General features: G+C 37.9%; 1 non-coding gene across 1 annotated transcript in view; it reads right to left on the bottom strand.

Moving 5' to 3' along the window:
• Nucleotides 1-1,255: 1,255 nt before the first annotated feature.
• LOC100547011 (uncharacterized) overlaps nucleotides 1,256-12,174 on the bottom strand; it is a 46,790-nt gene continuing 35,871 nt past the window's right edge. The window contains exons 3-4 of the transcript XR_014883329.1: nucleotides 7,298-7,479; nucleotides 1,256-1,984 (exon numbers count right to left, since the gene is read on the bottom strand). This is a non-coding gene — a transcript (uncharacterized LOC100547011). The remainder of the gene's footprint in view (nucleotides 1,985-7,297; nucleotides 7,480-12,174) is intronic.

Here is a 12,174-nt window from a genome sequence, read left to right as displayed (position 1 = left end):
TCATCCTATAGTGAGGGAATTCAGTCAGAGAGACACTGAGCAGCTTTCTGAGGTGACAAAAAAAGTCACAATGGGAACATTCATAGGACTTGGACTTTAACCTGGTGTCTGTGAGGACAAAGTAAAATGAGAATAACAACTCACCTTAGTTTCTAACCTCTCATCTCTGGATACTGAATTTCTAGAATTGATTTTATTCACAGAACACTTGGTAAAGATTTGCTTCATATCTCTAAGCCTACAAAGAGTTCAGAGAGTCACCCAGGTTCTAGTCATGTCTACGCTCATTCATATCATGATTAACATTGCACAGTAAAAAGTAAGCTACTGACTATGCTGAAAAGTTTCTATAAAATAAAGAGCAAACAGAGCTATGTAGTGTTCAAAGCTGAAATGAAAAAACAAATTCAGGGAAATACTTCAGCCTCTTTAGCCTCTGGTTGTTGGTTTTCAAGGAGAACAGGCAAAGACATTTTTGTATGTTTGCAACGTGCCCTATGAAGGGTAATTGAACGTAGTATAAATCACAGGAGGACAATAGCCTCTTTTTGTTTTCCTGGAATAATTAAAAATAATAAATAAATAAATAAATAAATAGGAACCATCTGGAGTACAGACTGAGCAGACTGCAGCACAAGCCACAAAGATTTTCTCAAACAATTGCACTGCTCATACATTCATTCACCTCTGAAGTACATCACTGGAAACTGGCTGCCTGCCTTTCAGAATGACTTCCTTTGGACTTCTAATCAGTCCCTTGCAGGTTGGAATGGGTGAACAGGAACTGTTAAAAATACAACCAGCCATACCTTCTGCCTCCCAGCGTGGGAAGAGAAAGCGAAGACTAGTGGTCTGAATCCCAGTTGTCCATGTGTACCACATGAATCAGATCTGGCAGACAAGCAGATGGTATGTGATTTAAACAGTTCATTGCTCTCTTAACCTTACTTAATGATTAATTTGGCACTAATTGCAGATTGTGTAAATATAGCTTATCATTTAATACTCAAGCAGCAAATGATTTGTCAAGTTCAAACTTCAATTTTGGCCAAATGGTACCTTCACCTTTGCATATGTATTCAGCAGTTCCAAAGTCTGTTGCTGAAAATCCGACAGAGAACTTTCCTATGCAGAATGAGATTTCTGAGTTTGAGAACCCCCCACCTATCTACCCAAGTTCTCCGCTCATGGATATTTTAATTTTCAGAGGAAAAAAAAAAAAAAAAAGCAGACATTGTGTTTCATGATCAGATTTAAGAAAAATGATTACTGTGTACGCAGTTTTAACACTAACAAATGATATTTTCCAACATGTGCCAAGCACCAGCCTAACAGAGACAGCTTTGAAAAATGAACTAAAATAGCATAGGCAATTCCACTTCATTAACACTGAGCTTGTAGCAGTACAGCCTGGGATTCATTGAAAGTCTAAGAAATAGTACTGGGAATTTGTTTCACTTTCCACACTTCCTGATTTTTCAGTTTCAAAGCACAGTCATGTAGCAGTTCAAAGAAAAGACATGGAAGAGAAGAAGTTAGTCATTACATGAATGCATTGCTAATGATGACTAGCTGATCAAGTACTACTTCTTTAAATTCTTTTGATTCCTACCTCCTTGTATCTTGTTCTTAAGCTACCACTATGTTTAGCATCATGAGCAACAAATACAATGCAATCCTAGGGCAACAAGAATTATTAAAATACTCCATCAAGGTTTTTACCACATTAAATCTTCATGATTACCCATGAATTGTGAGGAAAGTACACGTGCAAGATGAAGCATCATCAGCCCTAATTTCTTCCAAGGCAATGAATAATCAGACCTCAAGTGGAAGAACAGAAGACCTGTTATTTCATCAACAACTGTGTAAAATAGAGAGCAAAACTCACGTGATACCTTCTCCTCAAACAGCAACATGAATCTTCACTGTTTTCAGGGTAAAAGAAACATGGAAACTTCTTGGATTCAGACAATTTTATCATCTAGGAAACAAAAAAAAAAAAAAAAAAAAAAGTGCTCACACATCCCAATGCTTCAGATGAGTCCTCATAAAGACACACAAGATTGTTCTTTAAGAAAGAAGAGTTTCTATGTATATGCAAATCCCACATGAAAAATTCTACCATATAAAAATGTTCCCTGCTCCAATATAACAATTCTCACTCTTGTTTATATATACATATGTACAGACATACATATATTTCCATGATTTTCCTTCCATCTTGTGATACTGCAGACAGTTTCCATACAACCCATTAAACACAACAGACATGTTGCAAGACTTTCTTTTTATGATACATTTGTTTCAAGACCAATATTTGATTCCTGTTCCAGACACAGCAGAACTGGACCAAAATCAGATGATCAGACACGTATGAGCTTTACATAAATGCAGAGCTTTCAGATTTTTTCCTTCAACAAGAACAATATTAAAATAAACAGTTTATATTGGAGGAGCATCTCAAAACCTAAATTGTCAGGCACTGTAAGTGAAAAGAAAATGAAATGAGAAATAACGGACGAGGGGTTCGCAATATCATTGCAGAAGCAGAAAAATGGATAATGGCTACAGATAAGTATAGCATTTCTCAAAGCTGACATCTGAATGGAGTTATGTACATTTCCATTTTTAATTCAGAAATCTAAGCAATACATTATTTTTTTTTAAATGACTTACTACAGCAATGCTGAATTTGTTATCATGAAAGAAATGTAATTTACATAATGTTCTCAAATTAATTTTGTTGTGTTTTCCAGATATAAGTTAATTACCCTTCCAGTGATGTTACACTATTTTCTGTGATACAGTGCTTCATTCATTACAAGAGACAAAAAAATGTAAATGTGCAAAATATGGGTTCAGATTATGATTCAAAACTTTTTTATTTTTTATTTTTTTTCCCTGTGAGTGGAATAGCAACTTAGGTTACTTTCAAGGTAAGGTCATTATTTATCCCCAGCAATTTGACCAAAATAAAATCTGACTTACACACCACACAAGCAAGGGTGCCACAAAGTCAAATAGTACAAAAACTACTTATTTGTGTTTCTGACTACACCTTACTGTTGAACTGCAGCCTTTGGGGAACTTCTTCAGAAGGTTTTCTACACGAACTTCAGAAGTTCTTTATGACATGCAGGAAACATGATCATCTTTAATAACATGAAAACAATCATGTCTACTTTGCCAATGATAGAAACTAAAAGGGCACCTCTGCAAAGCTAAAGACGACAGCATGGTATGCTCAGGAAAACTCGTGACTGCTATCTGAAAACCAGTAACAAAGTGAGTTGCAGTAGATCAAGGCTTTATCCAAAGAATTCACTAAACATTCTATTTGAATTCTGTCACAAAGACAGACATTTTTAAGATACAATAAATAATATTGATAAGGCTTACATCCAGAAATAGAAATCTTACAGGATTAACACTCCGTCCATTGATAACAGACACAGAATTCAAGGTTTTGAATCTGTCTCCTGAGATGAACTTCAGACTGATTAGATTCCACAACAAAGAAAATGTAAAAAAGATTTAAAATTTCAGCAGAGAGGTGGGCAGCAGAGACAAATCCGTAGTAAGAGCAACATTTAATCTTCTTTTTAAATAAAAATTGCTTGCTTACTTTTCTCGTTTGTATTGTTGCATTAAGAAGAAATGAATAAATCAAAAGATATGCCCCTTATGCTAGCTTTAGTTCTCCACACCTTAATCCTCTATGCTCAGTCTCCCAGATGTCACAGATATTCTCTGAGCCCAGAAGCTACTACTTTTTTTGTTGGGATTTTTTGTTTGTTTTCAAAGATTGTCAAAATGTACATCACAATGTCTATGACTCCAGAGCCACAAAAGCATCCATTTGTTTATGGTGGTGGGTAAGCATTTTAAAAGCTGGAAGAAAACAAAATGAGCTCAAAGCGGATGCTGCTAAGGAAAGACCATCACTCCCACTCTGAGTTCCAGTCAAGTCTTCTAGAGAGACATACACAAGCTCTTTTTAGATTTTCTCTCCATTCAGATCCATGCATTTACATTTTTCTGGCATCAATCTTAATCTTCAAGAGGACTGAAGTTCTAAATCACATGGGTGCCTAATTGCAGGTGTTACATTTTACCCTTATTCATATGAATAATTACAATAGAAACCTTTTCTCATACATTTAGTCAAGTAACTGTGAAATAGACACAGGTAGTAAGGATCACTCTCATAGTATGAAATTTACCCCATAAATCCATATCAGTACAAGACTTAAGTAACTCTTAAATTCCACTACAACCTAAATGAGGACAATCTCTTATGTAAGGTAATATTATTTTTGTCCTATATTTATTTTTTAAACAAAACAAAAAAGTAGATATGATTAAAAAGATGAAAATTTAGAAATAAGGAACACTGTATCCTGGAAGTAAATGATATAGGAACCATTGATACTATCTAAGTATCATACTTCGTCTGTCCTCATGATGGTCTGAATTCTTCAGGCTGTGTATGCAGTAATCAATTTCTAAGCTAGGTCATAACACTTGTGTCTTTTTCCACACCACTGATAAAACTTCAGCACATTTCATTACCTGTACTTTAAATGTCTATTTACATTCCTTCCCTTATGCTCTGGCTATTTTCTTTTCTCCCATAACATACCAAAATATTTATTATTTATCTGGTTTATTCTCATACTGTTCCTGAACTAAACACAGAAAGAAGTGACAAGTAAGGAAGCGATAGCTTTTTATATCTCCTGTTGATTTATTGGATCAAACAGGTACTATAAATACAAACCTCTGAATATTCATGGAATCATAGAATGGCTTGGGTTGGAAGGGACCTCAGGGATCATCAAGGTCCAACACCCCAGCACAGAGAGGATTGCAGCCTCTAGATCAAATACTAGATCAGATTTCCCAGGGCCCCATCCAACCTGGCCTTAAGGTTTGAACACCTCCAGGGTCAGGGCATCCACAACCTCCCTGAGCAACCTGTTCCAGCATATCACAGTAGGTGATGATATGGTAGAGTTTGAGTCACACCAGCCTCTGCTGTCTAACCTGTTTTTTTTCGCAAGCCAAATTTCAAGAAGCAGAAGTAAGCATATGAAACAGTTCTCATTCCAGTTAACTTTCATCTTTCTTTTGAAACAACGTACAAAATTGGTCAAAACTGAGGTTTTGTGAAGAGGGAATGATTTATACGTGCTGTTGGACTGAGATCATCAACACACGGGACAATTACAAGATCATACTTTGTCATTCCTGAGTGATGCCAAATTATTGCCTGGCTTTGCATCTGCTGTATATTTTGAGAAGATTCAGATGATGTCACTAGTAATTGTTGTGTGAGATGAGAGTGGAAACAGTGAAAACATGAAAATATAAAAAGTTCACATAAAAATGGTGCAAAACCAATATCAATAATAGAACTGTAAAGACCCATTAACGTTATATTTTCACTATTTCTACTGGTTTGCTTTCAATACTAGTTTTCAAGAATTACTGAATGCCACCAGAAACTCACAATACTTCCTGATAATTCTTGATGAACCAATTTCATTTTGAATTTCCACAGCTGCCATGAAAAATGACACATAAGGCTAAATTTTGAGAACTCTCATTTTATTCTGACTTCACAGAAAAGTCAGAATAGAATCTATCTGTAAATCAAAGAATCTCACTGTGACCTTCAATTCAGATATTCAGTTGGTGTCAGAGGACACAGGGCTTTGAAAATCAATACACATAAATAAATTTGTGCATGTGAGCAATCCCATTGTATATGCCACCATTAAACAATTTAAAAATACAAAATAAAAACCTGACAAAAATCAAACAAACATTTTTCATCGATGTATTTATCTTCAATTTCAGTACCTTGAAGTTTACATATAATGAGTATTTCCTTTCTGCAGCAAGTCAAGGTCAAAAAGATTGCCAGTGGAGTCAACACAGAACTATATTAAATGAAACGAAAATTGAACTGGCGGTACCATATTCATCCGGTGCTTCAGGCCTCCAACCTGCCCTCTTTTTAGTAACAGTCATAAACCTTTAATCTTACAAAACATTCCATTTGTAACCACAGGGCTGGCTGTGTCTTTAAGCATACAGATACAAGTGAAGCATGTTGCACATGATGTGCACTGCCCTAGGAAGAGCTCAGGGGATTATTGTGCATGACTGGGATATGGGTCTTTCTCTCTACTGCACTTGCTGACAGGGGCATAGGTTTAAAATGGACTACACTCGTAACAAATAATGACATTCTTGCAGGAAGCCAGCTGCTTACTTTTTCCCCCCATATTTGCTTACTTGGAGACATACCCCACAGCAGGTAAATCTACTTTGTGAAGTAAAGGTCTGAGCCTTTGCTCAGGTTCAGATTGTTTAAGTGCTCTCATGTTTAGCTGAATGGTATACCAGTAAAAAACGTTACAGATTTCTGCATAAGCAGAAACTTCAATCAAAATTCATGCTAAGCACTGTGAGGATGATCCATTCCTGACCTGCAGTCGCACATGTCAGTCCATGTGGATGGAAAGAACACACATCACAGGAATTTAACATTTAACTTCGCAGTACATCATTACATGATCTCTTCCAGATCTCTGGACTAATGTTTACATATAACTAGGGGAAAATTTGGTGACAAAATATTTTTAATTACACTATGCTAATTTTACAAAATAGATTTTTACAAAATAGATTTTCTTTTTTTTTTTTCCTTTCTTTTTTTTGTAGAGGGGGGGTTAAAATATTCCAGTTTTATTGAAATATTCACCATGGTGGTGATTAGATCAGACATGGATCTAGGATTTTACTCACATAACCTGACAAAAAAATATATTAGCTTATGTTCATATTTTACTATCTCATTTTGATTTTTTTTCTAACAAATAATTAAATATTTACATGGTCTTGTAAAAGATCGTATTTTATATTTCTGATCAAAGTAAAGGCTCATAGCAGTATTCAATATTTACACAGTCTTCAAATTTCATTCTCCTTAGCAGAATTTGGAAATTTCAAATCCCAAAGCTGACTTTTTCTGTAGCAGGTTGCAATCACAGCAGCTAACCCGGCACTATCTGGATACATATCTAATGTAACATGTTTTTGGTTTCTCACTGTTTTTAACAGAGTTCTTACAAAATGTACTAATTAATTAATTAATAGTTGTTATCTGCATTTTCTATAACACTGGAGGTTCCAGTAAGCGTCAGAATCAACAGATGTGCAGAAATTTGGGAGCTCATGCAGTCCAACATCCTGCTAAAAGCAAAGTGACACTAGGACCGATTACCTTGAGCTTTGTCCAGAAGTGTCTTGAAATGCTCCAAGAAGAAAAATTCCACAACCTCTCTGGCAAACTTATTTGAGGCGGTGTACTTCTCCTGGCTCCTCTCAACCTGACACTTCACCCATAACCTTGCTCAGTGAACGACCATCAGTGGTGGCCATGATGGAGGCATCTGGTTGTGATAGCTGAAACAGAGTTAAGATGGATTTAGGGGAGACAGCATGCATCAACCAAGTATGGTTTGTAAAAAGTGATCAGAAGTCAGACATCTAATAGCATAAATGGCATCACAGGATCATAGAACCACCAAGGTTGGAAAAGACCTCTAAGATCATCCAGATCACAACTAAATACTAGGAGTTAAGCTACTCAGTTTTCTCATTACTCCCCTACCTGATAACACTATTTACTACTTGTACTACAATCAGAAGCCATGAAGACATCTTTATATCAGTATCATAAAGCAGGACTTTGGCAGATGTCCTAGCAATTAACAGTGTGATAGAAACTACAAATAGTAGACAGCTGGACAGCTGGACTTCTGAAGAGGGCTTTCTTAAACACTTTCAATTTGCTATCAGAGAGAGTTCAATCCAAAACACTCATTCCAAGAACATTTCCTTTTCCATTACATTATGAAGAACATCTCATGAGCACTGTCACTACTGGATCAGTAAAACATTTTATCAGAGGCAGATGAAAGCTTTGCTATCAGAGAATGGTATCCTGTTTGCTTAAGAATTCAGTGCATTCCCTTTCCTCTATACAATTTCTTTGACTTTCATTGATTCTTCCTACATTAATATGTTCTTCTCTGAGAAAAAAGCATCCCTGAGCCTGCAGGTAAAACCAAATCAAATTTTTTAAGTGTCAGACCTCTGATAAAGGCCTTGTTCTTTAGCAGCTACTTAATAATTAAGAGGCTGTAGCAGCAGTTTAATATGGCCCATGGTTGTTAATTTATTTCTTGTATCAAAACAATTAATGATGGGCAACCTGCTTTTCTGTGTCATTTGAGGACAAATTGTTAAGTTTTAGGCCATCTTGAGGAAAGGAGGAAGAAAAGACATTGCATTAATATAAAAGAAAAAGAAAACTCTTTTTAGGTTAAAATTAGATTCTACAAGCTCAAGTTAATTTCCATTTCATGCTTTTGCCTTTATATTTTCCCAGTATAAGGAAAATGAAACTACTTTGTTCACATCAAACATGAACAGGCCAAGACAGAAGAAACAGCATGCCTTGGTTTATAACCCCATCTCATTTCAACTCTTTTCTTAACAAATGCAGACCAGCTCCTGTCAAACTGGCTCATTTCTATTCTTGGTAAAGGAGGGACTTATTTTGACATCTCTCTAAAAGCTCCATGAGATAGAAAGATGTGAATCAGTAGAAGGGCAAGCATGGATGGGGTTGATAAATCCATAAGCACTGACCTGTAGGAGTTGGAAGCTTCAAGAATAATAGCAGCTGCAAAGCAGTATTCTGGTGTTTTCAAAATTCACCATGGACTGCTTCTATCTGGTTATAAACTGTTGACTACAGCTGTGTGTGTCATCATGAAACATCTACATTCAATTAGCTGTAGAATTCTGTGTGTAACAGCTCACGTACTTGTAAGACACCAGCTCTGCAGCATCAAAGTATCACAGAATGGCTTGGGTTGGAAAGGACCTCAAGGATAATCAAAACGGGCAGGTCTGTCAGCTACTACATCAAGTCCTAGATCAGACTACCCAGCGCTCTGTCCAACCTGACCTTGAATGCCTCGAGAGATGCAGCATCCACAACGTCTCTGGGTAACCTGTTCCAGCACCTCACCACTCTCTCTGTAAAAAACTTCCTCCTGGCATCTAAACCAATTCTTCCTTCCTTTAGTTTAAAACCATTTCCCCTTGTCCTGTCACTATCTACCCATTTAAAAAAATTGATTTCCTTCCTGTTTCTAAACTCCCTTTTAATACTGGAAGGCAGCAATGAAATCTCCATGCAGCCTTCTCTTTTTCAGGCTGGACAAGCCCAGTTCCTTCAGCCTATATTCATAGGAGAGGTGCTCCAGCTTTGGATCGTCTTTGTAGCACTCCTCAGAACCCTCTCCAACATCTCCACATCTTTCCTGTGTTGGACTCAAAACTCCAGCTGAGGCCTCATGAGGGCAGGATAGAGGGAGAAAGTCACCTCCCTCGCCCTGTGGGCCTCCCCTCTTCTAATGGAACCCAGGACATCATTGGCTTTCCAGGCTGCGAGTGCACACTGCTGGATCCTGTTCGGTTTTTCAGCAACCAGAACCCTTAAATCCTTCTCAACAGGGTTCTTCTCAAGGAGTTCTTCTCCCAGTTTGTACACATATCTGGGTTACCTTGACTCAAGTGCAAAACCTTACATTTAGCTTTGTTGAACCTCATTAGGTTCACAAGGACCCACCTTTTGAATTTATCAAGGTCCCCTCTGGATGGAATCCCTTCTGCTGTGTCAACTGCACGGCTCAGCTTGGTGCGATCAGCAAACTTGCTGAGGGCGCACACAATCCCATCATCTATGTTACTGATAAAGATGTTAAAGAGTACAGGACCCAAGATGGACCTCTGGGGGACGCTGCTTGTTACTAGCCTCAACTTGGACATGGTGTCATTGACTACAACCCTGGCTGGGACCATTCAACCAATTCCTTATGCACTAAATAGAGTACGTGCTTCAAATCCATCTCTCTCCAATTTAGAGATAAGGATGTGGTAGGGGACCTTGTAGAAGTCCAGGTAGATGACATCAGTTGTCCTTCCTTTGTCCACTGATGCAGTCACTCCATCATAGAAGGCTACCAGATTGGTCAAGCACAATCTTGGTGAACTATCTCGGCTGCCTTGGAACACCTGCTCATTCCTCGTGTGCCATAACATGTCTTCTAGGAGGATCTGTTCCATGATCTTCCCAAGCACAGAGGTGAAGCTCAGCTCCATGTAGTTCCCTGGACCCTTCTTCCTCCCTTCCTTGTAAATGGGAGTGTTTCTTTTTTTTCCAGCCCCCAGAGTCTTCGCCTGACAGCCATGACTTTCCAAATATGATGAAGAATGGTTCAGCAACCACATCAGCCAGCTCTCTTAGGACCCTGGGATGCATGTCATCTGGCCTCGTGGACTTGTTCACATTCAGTCTCATGAGCTGCTCTTGGACTTGCTCTGCCTTTATACAGTGTGAGAGGGATTTACTCCCCCGGTTCACACCTAGAGGTTCAGGGATGTGAGAATCCTGGCTGCCAGAGAAGAGTGAGGCAAAACTCACTGAGTATCTCAGCCTTCTCTGTATCTGTTGTAGCCAGTTCTCCTTTCTCCTTCAGTACAGGAGGTATGCTCTCTCTGGCCTGCCTCTTCTGACCTATGTACTTGCAGAATTCCTTTTTGTTGTTTTTAACATTCCTCACCAAGTTCAGTTCCATCTGTTCCTTGGCCTTCCTAATCCATCTCCCAAGTCTGAACATTATTCTTGTATTTTTACCAGGTGACATACCCTTGCTTCCACTGCCTGTACTTTCTCTTCTTTTTTGCCTCAGTTTGACAGCAGGTCCTTGCTGAGCCATTCTGCTTTCCTGCATCTCTTACCCATTTTCTTATTCTGAGGGATAGAGAGCTTTTGTGCTCTCAAGAAGGTATCCTTAAAGAGTACCCAGTTTTGTTCTTCTTTTATTTCTAAGAACTTCTCATGAGATCTTGTCCAACAATTCCCTAACCTAAGTTCGCTCTCTTGAATTTCAGGGTCCTGACTCCGCTCTTTGGCAGGCCCACGTTCCTAGAGATCACAAACTCTACCATGGTCGCTGCAGCCCAGGCTGCCTCTGATCTTGATGTTTTTAACAATCTCCTCTGCATTGGTGATCATCAGGTTCAGCAACATTTCTTCTCTGGTCAGTCTGTCCAATATTTGAAACAGAAAGTTATCATCAAAGGACTCCACAAATCTTCTGGATTGCTTATAGCTCTCCGTGTTGTCTTGCCAGCAGGTATTTGGGTGGTTTAAATTCCCCATCAGGGCAAGAGCCTGCGAGTATGAAATTTCTTGTAGCTGATGAACCAGTGAACTTCCAGCAAGGTCATATATATTAGTAAGATATCTTTCTTATGATGGATGACTCCACACAAAGCTCCTCTGACATTATTCACCATTTTCAGTCAATAGAGACAGCCTTCCCTTTTAGGAATGTGCTACAAGTAAAAAGAATACATTGAAGCTCCTGAACATCTAGTTGTGATATTAAAGGGAAAGGGAAAAAGAGCAATTATGTTACCTTACAGCATCAAGAAAAGACCCGTCAAAACTTTTTTTTTTTTTTTTTAATTCATAGAATGGAGTCAAGTTCTTTTCATTCTTAGGCCTTTTTTTTTTTTTTTTTTTTTTTTAAAGATGACCCATAATCTATCCAAGTTTTCACCAGATTTTCATTTATTCTGAAATAGGATTTCTGTTACTAAAACCAGATGTATCTATGAAATAACTTCTTTTTCCAGACTTTTCAGAAAGAGAGACTAGTATCATATTTGTAGTAACTTAAATGCCATAAATAAACTACAGTAGTACAAAGCTCTTCCTGTTCGTTTGCTTCTCCCTAAGAACACAGTTAAAAGATTTCTTGGCAAAGAATGGAAAAAGCTCAGTTCAGGTGGAAGTCAAGAAGGAACATACAAGCTCTGGAAACTCAAGTCACTTGCTAAGAGGTACCAATGGCACTGTAACCATGGAGTAACTGCATATTCTTTTTTTTTTTTTTTCTCTCCCTTTTAGCAAACATGGAAATCAAAGTCAGGACCAACTATTCCAATACTGTCAATCAACAGGCCTCAACCCAACTGATGATATCACTTCCACAGCTTAGACAATCTGAAGGCTGA

This window comes from Meleagris gallopavo, chromosome 5, assembly GCF_905368555.1.
Source record: "Meleagris gallopavo chromosome 5, MGAL_WU_HG_1.1, whole genome shotgun sequence".
NCBI lineage: Eukaryota > Metazoa > Chordata > Aves > Galliformes > Phasianidae > Meleagris > Meleagris gallopavo.
This window is presented reverse-complemented; position numbering and strand designations above follow the sequence as displayed.